The 10,816-nt window shown below is 30.3% G+C and overlaps 3 non-coding genes across 3 annotated transcripts; all 3 read left to right on the top strand.

Annotated features, from left to right (window-relative positions):
* Positions 1-10,108: 10,108 nt before the first annotated feature.
* On the top strand, positions 10,109-10,191 carry Trnay-gua (transfer RNA tyrosine (anticodon GUA)). The gene has a single exon. It is a non-coding gene; the product is annotated as a tRNA-Tyr (tRNA).
* An 86-nt stretch (positions 10,192-10,277) lies between these two features.
* On the top strand, positions 10,278-10,348 carry Trnag-ucc (transfer RNA glycine (anticodon UCC)). The gene has a single exon. It is a non-coding gene; the product is annotated as a tRNA-Gly (tRNA).
* Positions 10,349-10,354: 6 nt separating this feature from the next.
* Trnai-uau (transfer RNA isoleucine (anticodon UAU)) lies at positions 10,355-10,427 on the top strand. Its single transcript has one exon. It is a non-coding gene; the product is annotated as a tRNA-Ile (tRNA).
* The last annotated feature ends 389 nt before the right edge of the window (positions 10,428-10,816 follow it).

Raw genomic sequence — 10,816 nt, 5'->3', positions numbered from 1 at the left:
CAAGCGGTGACCGCGAACAATGCGAAGAAATCCGCGACTTTTTGGCCGATTTCGTAATTTGTTGGCCTTATTCAATTTTTAGCGAAGAAGAGCAAAAACAAATTGATTTTGACAATCGCAATTTAAATTTTTTAGATAATTTTTTTAATTTAAATTATCCGGATTTTTTCGATATTGTTTTAAATGGTTTAAAATTCGAATTTGCCGAAGTGTTGCGGGAAAATTATACGGTTGATTTTTTGGACGCTGAACAATGGGAGGAATTAAAACAATGAATTTTTGCAAGTTGTCGAATTGTTGCGGAAGAATGCCGAGCCAATCCAACGCCGAAATTTCAAAAATATTTAAAAGAAATTGAAGAGTTTACGAAAAGATGAGACAAGGAGGCAAAAAATGAATAAATTAGCACGCCAAAACCAAACGAAATTTTGCGATATCTTACAAAACAAGATTTTAAAGAATTGAGGGGGTGGAGAAGTAAAAAAGCGTTTCGATTATTTTTTAGGCTTAAAATCGATTTACTCACAACATAAAAAAAATATTTTCAAAAAGTTAATCGATAAAAAAATTAAAGCCGATAACCTCACCCCTTCAACATTTAACGCCTTCAAATTTGAAATATTGGCGATTTTAAAAGGCTTGGCAGATGAGGCCAACGCTTCAACTAAAAAGCGACTAGCCAAAAAGGACATCGACAACGCAAAAAAATTAATTGATTTTTCAATTAGATTGAACGAGCTTTTAGATTTCGAGCCTGAAAAAATGGATTTCGAACCGTTTAAAAGATAAAAAAAACAAACAAATTAAATTAAAATATGATATAATTAAAAAAAGGAGATTTTAGAAAATGACAAACAAAAAAAAGATTTGAGAACTTGACGAATTACAAGAATTTAAAAACGAATTCGAAAGCCTAGACAACCCGGACATTGCCGACATTGTCAGCGAAAACATGGCGGAACAATTAGGCGAAGAATTAGCCCAAAAATGGGAAAATTGAGAATACGACGAGACCGAGCCCGACAGCGAAGACAACCCGACACCTTCCGAAATTGAAGAGATAACAAGAATTATTTTTTCGGCGTGCTATTCTTGCGCCGAAATTTTGGGAAATTCTGAAGCAGAGGCCACAAATGGACGGGTAGCAATGGAATTTTGCGAGTGACGCGAAGAATTGGAAGAATTCGCGAAGAAATGGGACGATTAAGGAGATCGAAAAAATGGAAAACATTAGACAAAAAAAATTAAAATTGTTGCGCGAAATAAAAAAAGATCTTAAAAAATCGTATTATTTTGATATTATCGACCGCGTGCGTTTACTAGTACCGCAGGAAATACGCAAAAAAAAATAAACGATTTAACCAATGCCAATTTGGATTTAATTTTAAATTGAATTTTTGCGGAATGCGACAGAAGACACGGCAACGCAAAAAGGGAGGAGATCCGCCAATTGGAATTTTTCGGCGATAATGGAGAATATGAAGCCCAATTTTTGCGAGAGATGCGCGGAGAGCTTCGAGGCTTAAGAAATTGGGGCCAAAATATTTTTGACGACATAAAAGAATTAGAAAAAAAACAAAAAAAGGAGATTTTAACAAATGGAAAATAACAACAAAGAAAATTTTTTTGAGTTCAAAAGAAGGGGGCAAATCGATTTAATAATATTTATTAAAGAATTTAAAGCATTGAACGACGCCGAGGGTCACGATCTCCGCGAATTCGTCCGCGATTTCGTGATTGAAAGACTCGAAGAGGTGGCCGAGAACCTCGAAAAGTTGGCGCGTTTTGATCTTTTCGCCGTAATTTTGGGGGGATGTCGTGACTACGTCAATTTTTTACGCGAGGAAATCGACAGATTAGCCGGGAAATCTGACCCCGAAGATATCGACGAATCGGCGCAATTAATGAAATTATGCGCGAACGTTTTAAAGTTTATTTTTAAATGAGAGGCCGAAAATGTCGACGGCGACGACGAAGACACCCCGAGCGTATACATTTAGACCCACCAACAGCACCACCGCGACAAGCAGAAGGGCCCGGAGTTTTCCGGGCTTTTTTTGTATATTTGGGCACTATGAAAATTAACCCCGAAAATTTTTTTTGCGTGGTTTATGTCGTAAATTTTTTTTACGGGCTTAATTTTACACCTTCGAAATTGAACAACGCGAAACAGGCCCGCAATTTAAAAAAACGACCTAAACCATTGAACGCAAAAAAAAAGGGCCTAAATTTAACAATCGAAAAAAACCAAAAAAATACTTGACAAATAAAAAAAAAGGTATAAAATAAATATAAGAAAAAGCAAAAAAAAAATTAGCAAAAGGGAAAAAATGGCATTATCAGAAGGAAAAACAAGCCAAAAAAAAATCAAAAAAAATTAAAAAAAACCCTTGACAAATAAAAAAAATTGGTTTATAATAAAATTAGAAAAGAAGAAGAAAAAAAAAAGGAGAAAAAAAAGACATGGAAAAAAAAGAATTTCAAGAATTGGAAAAGTTGACAAAAAAAATTAATCGTGATTTTTTAATTTTGATTTTAAAATATTTGATTTTTAAAAAGATTCAAAAAATAAATAATTGAATTTTAAAAAGTTGGTTTTTGTGTTTTGTTACTTTGCCACTTTTTCAATTTGTAATTTGTTGCGTTGTTTTATTCGTGGCAATTTGTAAATAACGAAAAAAGGAGCTAAAAAATGAACAAATGAACCAAACCCCACACCCGACACCTTCCGCCTCTGTTTGACACCTTAAAGGGTCGATTTTGAGGCTGTGGAGGGGCCAGAAATGACCAAATGAAAACACCGGAAAAAGTACCAAAAAAAGCTAAAAAGGGCCTAAAATGGCTTAAAAAGGGGCTTTTTGGGCATTCTGGAGGCCTTGGGTTGGGGCTGTACTGGTGCGCGCGTGTGTGTGTGTCTATATATATATATTTATATAATAATAATAATAATAATAATAATAATAATAATAATAATAATAATAATAATAATAATAATAATAATAATAATAATAATAATAATAATAATAATAATAATAATAATAATAATAATAATAATAATAATAATAATAATAATAATAATAATAATAATAATAATAATAATAATAATAATAATAATAATAATAATAATAATAATAATAATAATAATAATAATAATAATAATAATAATAATAATAATAATAATAATAATAATAATAATAATAATAATAATTTTTTCCACACAATAATTTTTTGTGGTACAATATAATTATGAAAAATATGAACAAACATTTATTAATTTTTTTTGCCGTTAATTTTTTCGCTGTGGCAGAGGTGTTTTTATACATTCACAGCAATTATTATTTTATTTTGACAGAATTATTAATAAAGTATGGTACAATAATTTAAAAGGAGGTCGAAAAGACATGAAAGACAAAACTATAGGGTGATTGGCAGTAATTACGTACTTTGGAATATTGGGCTTTTGTATTTGAAACATATACGAGGGCTCAGGATTCAATACGACGTTGGACTACGTGCGATTTATTTTATCCGTGACGTGAATAGTGGCAATGTTTATTGGTATGTTCTTGATAGACGTTATTGATAATTTCTGACCAATAACTAGAAAAGAAGTATTTAATTTTTTAGGTGTGGTTATAGTGGCTATTTATCTTACGCATTTAAACATGTGTATAGTATTGGCATTAACAATAGATATTACTTCGGTTGATAATTTAGGTTTATTGTTTGTATTTAACCCAGCATTAGCATTTTTTACTGTAATTTGCCTGGATAACATAGGTTGATTTGGACATGAATAAACAAACACTAACCATATTGTTTAATCTGGTGTGGTTGTTGTTGCTTACAACTGTAATCGCACTCACTATTATATTTATATATATGGGCGTAATATATGTACTATATATTTATGGTATTACAGTATCGAATGTACGCGAGGTAGGTGATTGGTTGGGCCGTATTTTGTTAGGGCTTGCCGTCGTGATTCCGGTGGCTTTGTATTGAATTGAAAAATTAGAAACAAAAATAAAAAAAAGTATGTTATAATAAAAATATAGGAGAAAAGAAAAAAACAAAATGAATAAAACAGAATTAATAGAAAAATGAAGTCAGTTTTGAACTTCAAAGAAACATTTTAAAATAGAAAACAAATCGATAATTAACAAAGAAGGTTCATTATTATTTGTAAATTCAGGCGTTTCAGCGTTGAGACCTTATTTTTTAGGAGAAAAAACACCACCGCATTCACGACTTTTTAACGTACAAGATGTAATACGAACAAACGACATCTCTTTAATAGGTAAAACTAATCGACATTTAACGTTTTTTCGCATGTTAGGTAACTTTTCATTTAATGATTATCAAAAAAAAGAATCGTTAACGTGAGCATTAGAATTTTTAACATCGCCAAAATGATTGAATTTGGACATTCAAAAATTGTACATTACGTATTTGTTTTCGGACGATGAAACTAAACAAATATTGTTAAATATAGGTGTTGAAGAAGACCATTTGATTTCAGGAGATAAAACAACTAATTTTTGAGATTTAGGAGTTGGCCCATGTGGAACAAATGTTGAATTTTTTTATGATTTGGGACAGCAGTTAGATAAAGAAAACAAAGGAATTGATTTATTGAAAGAAAATATTGATAATGACAGATATTTAGAAATATGAAACGTTGTATTTTCTTATATGTTAAATGATGGTGAAGGTAATTATACTATGTCAAACAAAAAAAATATAGATACTGGAGCCGGATTGGAAAGATTGTTGATTGTTGTTAACAACTTTAAAACACCTTTCCAGTTGAAAGAATACACTGATATTGCTGACAAAATTGAAAAGAAAACTACAAATGATATCAATGTTAAAATTATTTGTGATCATGTATTAGCGATAAAATATTGTTTGAAAGACTTGATTAAAGAAAAATATATTGATTTCAAAAAACGTCACGGTTCGGTTGTACGACATTTAATTCGAAATGCTTCAATGCGTGGTTACTTCTTAAATTATCGAGGACCATTTTTATTTAAACTTTTCGAAAAAGAATATGATACAATAGTAATGAAAGAAGAAAAGGTTTTTTGAAAAATAATGACAACAAAAACAGTAAGTGATTTATTAAACATACAAAAAGGTTATGTTTTAAAAGGAGAAAAAATATTTGATTTGGTTACATCAAAAGGAGTACCTTTATTATTGATTAAATTAATAAGTAAGAAAAATAGTTTCAAATTAGACATGATTAAATTTAAAAAATTATGAGAAAAACATTTGATTATTTCAAAAGGAGGAAAAGAAAAATAATGTACAAAAAAGTAGAAAACTACGTGGATAACGTAATAAAAAAATACGAAAGTTTAAAGTTTTATAAACAATTGCTTATGTGAGCAATAATTCAAAAAATGAAGGAAAAAGATGGTGAAAACCAACCAGTAAAAAAAAAGACAGTAGAAGAATATATATATGAGATTGAAAATAGCATTGTCCCATGGGGTCTCGATTTAAACTTATTGAGAGAACATTTAGCGAATAGTAGCAGACTTTACGATGAATGTGAAGAAAGAATACAAAAAGAAATGGATATGCAAGAGCAGTATAAAAATATGATTATAGCATTTAAACATTGTATAGATAATTATGAAGATATTATCGCAACAAGAAGAGGACCTCCCTGAGAGTGAGGAAAAAAATAATGAAAGAAAAAAAATAATGTGATATAATAAAAATATAGAAATAAAGAAGAAAACAGATAAGATCACTTCTAAGGAGAAAAAAACCAATGGAAAATAATATAACAAAACAAATCGAATTGATGAATTCGAAAATCGAAGCGCTCATCAAAAATCAAAATGACATGGCAAAGCTTCAAGGTAGAATTATAGAATTTATAAAACCAAACAAAGGAGGACAGAAATAATGACAGAAAATGAAACTATTATTCAATTATTGAAAAATTTTGAAAAGATGATTAAAGCAAATCATGAAGACATTAAAAAGTTAGGTGAATGCCTTAATCATAATTCAGAAAGTAGTATTGAACAAGAAAAAGATATTAAAAAATTATTTGAAAAAACAAAACAATTGACAAAGTTAATTGAAAATAAAGGAGGAAAAAATAATGACAAAAAATAAAGAAACAACACTAAAACACAACGCGGATCATATTTGAGAATGACAATTGACAAAAGAACAAGTGGCTTTCATCAAAAAAGGTGTTCCACTTTACGATTCTAAAAAAAAATATAAAAAATTAGATATGTTTATATACAACAATAAATTATATGTTGTTAGATTATATAGCTTACACAAAACAGGTGTTTATATGTCAGCCACACCACTATTAACAAACGGTAACTGTATTATAAAAAATAAAGATGAAGATTTTTATGAATTGAATGGATATGCTAATTTATTACCTAAACCTTTTAACTTAAAAGACGCATACTTGAGTTTAAAATACATTAATAGCGTGTGAGAAAGCTGTACTAGTACAGTAAGGGATGATGATAAATACACGTATGAACATAACAAATGATGAAACAAAAATGAAAAATATAGATTTCCCAATTTACCGGCTTTTAAGACCATGAAGAGATTAATTCAAATGGCGGTACCTCACCCAACAAGTAGCGGTGCAATTACAGAAGAACGATTATTAGAGGTTGAAAAAAAAATAGATTATATTATTAAATATCTAAAAGGAGGAAAAGAATAATGTCAAATTTTTCGGATGGAAATGGAAAATATAAAAAAATATCTTACGACGAATTAAAACAATTAGAAAAAAAAATGGAAAATACACTTATTAGTGCTGTTGAAAAAATGAATTGTGGTATGGTTTATTGTGATTGAATGAGCTGGGATGAGTCACCACATGAACCTTTGAGAGGTCGTTTTGTCGTCACTATTGAGTCTATGGGTCATAGATTTGACTTTGTAAACTTTAATATTCATATTTTAGAAAAAAAACCTAGACGATGATATCATTTAGAAGATAGTGATAATAACAAAATCGAAGTTTATTTAATACTTGAGGATTTTGAAAAATTAGATGATTATCTTGAAGAATTTAAAAAAACTATTAGAAAAGAAATGAGTTCAATTATACTAGCTAAAAATTGAAATAGATTATATAGTTATGATTTTGAAAATATTCGTATGAAAAAAGTTTGAAAAATTTCACAAAAATATTTTAACAAAGACTATAATGAAGCCGATGAATCAACAAATAATTACCCATCTTACATGAAAAATAAAGTTTCACGTAGCGCTTTCAATAGATGTCGAAAAAATCTTGTTAACTTAGCAAAAACAAAACTTTCAACTTGAAAAAAAGGCGATAATCCCAAAATATTTATTGGTGTATATGCTGTTCTTGATTGAGAAAAAGAAAACGTTGAAAAAATAAAGACAATTAATAGAATTAGAAAAGAAATAGCTAATCAAAAATTCACGAAAAAAAGAGGATCGTATAAATATAAAGGAGAAGAATAATGAAATATATGACAAAAAAACAAGTAGAAAAATTTAATTCAAAAATGAATCAGAGAAATTTGAAGTTTCATGATTATTTTGAAAAAATCAGTAAGGAAATTACAAAAAAACATCGAAAATGAATATACACAAACACCAGTTGAGATGATAACGACAGTAAAAGAGTTGTGTTCTTCATGAATTTCGAACAACGTAAAGACGAGGATAAATCATTTGACCTTAAGGTTATGGTAAGTTGCGACACTAAAAAACTATGCCGGTTGAATGTTGTTTTCGCTGAATGACGAGAAGACATGCCTGAAAAAAAGTTTGATAAAGAATTTGGATATGATTTTCTACATCAAATGATATTTAAGGACATGCTCAAAAAGTTTGAAAAGGAAATTACAAAACAAGAAAAAAAAAGATAAAAAAAAGATGCAAAAAGGAAACACAATTTATTTTTTTTACCATGTATATTATTGTGAAGAGGCAGTGACAACTAGCTTAAGCGACAATTTCCTTTCCTTTATCTTTTTATTTTCAAAGTCACTGTTTCATTCACCTTAACCGGTCATATTACGGCCGGTTTTATGACGAGGTCTTGGTAAACGTCAAGGCTTCGTCTCTCTGCCAGCAAACAAAAAAAATAAAAAAAAAAGGAACACAGGAGGAAAAAAAACAATGTTCAAACAAGAGTTATTGAATAAAGGGCTCATTATTTCAATCGAAGGAATCATGAGAGCAGGAAAGACGACAAAGTTAAAAAAGCTTATCGCAGAATGAGGTATTGAAGAACCACAAATTTTTCAATTAGAAGGAACAACAAGAGAAACACGTCAAATTAGACCAGTTATCACTTTTCGTGATCATATCGATTTGACAAATAAAATTGAAGATGCCATAGCTAAAGGACACAATGTTCTATTTTTTGATGAATTTCACTTTTATCCATATGAGTTTCTACAACAAATTCCAAACTTACAACGCCGTCGTATTACTCTTGTATTTTGTCTATTGACATTATATAAGACAGATCCACGATATTTTTTTCAAGAATACGTTGGAAGATTTGCTGACGTTCGTTACCAATTAGACGAAGCTCGTTGTTTCGAATGCGATGAAAAAGCATATTCTAATTACATTTTACACAACGACAGTAATAATTTGGTTGGAGACGCTGATAAATATCAAGTATTATGTATTAAACATTATATAGAAAAGACTAAATATAAATAAAACTATGAAAAATAAAAAACAAATAAATCAATTAACATACGAGGAAAGAATGTTTTACTACACACACAAACATAAAGGAATAACAAGTAAACAAGTGTGAGTTAACTACTGAGACTCGAAAGATACCAAATCGGGAATATTAACTACTTTTGAGGAACATTTTTCGGTTTATTGATGATTCTTGAATAGAATGAAGAAAGCAGGAGCCAAATGATACATGAATAAAGAAGGTTGTCCTGTGTTTTACAATATTAAATCACTTAATATATACAATAAATGCTTTGATCCAAAATCAGCATTAGTGAGTGCTTCTATTTTGGCGAAAAAGATTATCGAAACAGGAGAAGAATTTGGATATTTAAAGTTTCTTGAAAAGTTCAAATACGAAATCAGTATATTTAAAAACACAACTATATATCTTCAAGAAAAAGATATAAAAGCTATTTGTCAAAAATTAGAAATCAAGAAACACAATTTGTGAAAACTAAATGAAGAACAAATCGAACTATGTAAAGACATTAAATTTCAAAGTCCTTTTTTTAAAAAACATAGATTAACTAAATGATCGCTATATCGAATAAAAAGAATGCGATTTAGTACAATAGAGGTTGACAACTTATACTTAGACAACAAATATAAAAAAAGTACGAAAACACATACTAAAATTAAAGATATTATCGAAGAATATGTTATCGAGAATGACATTAAAATTAAAAAAGATAAAACAAATCATCTTTTATTGTCTGTTTTTCGTAAATTGTGAATTTGAAACGATTACATTTTTTCGCTCGATGAAACACCTAAAAACATTAAAGATAAAGGTTTTGAGGTTGTTGGTAAACACTATAACATTTATGGAGAGAATAAAATATTCACCAGTAGATGACCAGCATTGCATCGTTTCGCAAGAGTTTATAGGAAACTCGAACCTAAAACACCAATAGAAAAGAAAGAAACATTTCTACAATATTTAAAAAGAAAATTATTTGGAGGAGGAAAAGTGTAGTATAATATATTCGGGGATGTATAGGTTCGATTGGCGTAGTTTCTTTTTTTAACAAATGCAAAAACAACTACAAACAACCTTTCAATGTTGATGAATGAATCCTCATTGGTATCTAATAACACGTTTCAGTTTTCACCGTCATATTAGAGAATATAATAACAAAAAAACCCCTTAATTGTCAGTTGCGGGACAATTTCGTAAATAGCAACTAAGTTTCGTTTGAATGATCATATAAAGCGAAATTAAACAATCATGATCAAATTGCGTCAAGAAGTGGGTGCAAATCCCGCCATCTCCACCATTTGGATCTGTGGTGTAATGGATGACATGCCTCTCTGTCTAAGAGGAGATAGCGAGTTCGATTCTCGTCAGGTCCGCCACGGAGGAGTAGCGAAGTGGTTAAACGCGTCTGACTGTAAATCAGATTCTTTTTAGATACGGGAGTTCGAATCTCTCCTCCTCCACCATTTGCTGGTTTAGCTTAATGTGGCAAAGCACCCGTCTTGTAAACGGACGAGTACAGGTTCGAGGCCTGTAACCAGCACCATTAGCAGATGTAGTTTAATGGTAGAACTTCAGATTTCCAATCTGACTATGGAGGTTCGATTCCTCTCATCTGCTCCATATAGAGCCATAGCTTAGTGGTTATAGCGCTCGCTTTATAAGCGTGAGGTCTTGGGTTCGATCCCCAATGGCTCTACCATCGGAAAGTAGCTTAGATGGAAAAGCACTCGGTTTGGGTCCGAGAGATCATAGGTTCAAGTCCTCTCTTTCCGACCATTTAGCCCACGTAGCTCAATTGATTAGAGTAAGGGTGTTCTAAGCCCTAGGTTGGAGGTTTGAATCCTCCCGTGGGTACCATATAAGGAAAGGAGGAAAAAAAATATGGAAAATAGAATAGATAAAATTAAACGAATGTTTGCTGTTGACGATGAAGTGTCACGTTGCGAATCAAAATTGCGAGCCGATCTCAAATCAAAAAAAGTTGATGTACAACGACTTATGACAGCACATTTGGATATTAATTCGATCCCTAAAGACATTACAAAAAAACAACAGGCGCGTCGAAAAAAAGTGTACAAAAGTATA

This window comes from Styela clava, unplaced genomic scaffold (assembly GCF_964204865.1).
Source record: "Styela clava unplaced genomic scaffold, kaStyClav1.hap1.2 HAP1_SCAFFOLD_42, whole genome shotgun sequence".
Taxonomy (NCBI): Eukaryota; Metazoa; Chordata; class Ascidiacea; order Stolidobranchia; family Styelidae; genus Styela; species Styela clava.
This window is presented reverse-complemented; position numbering and strand designations above follow the sequence as displayed.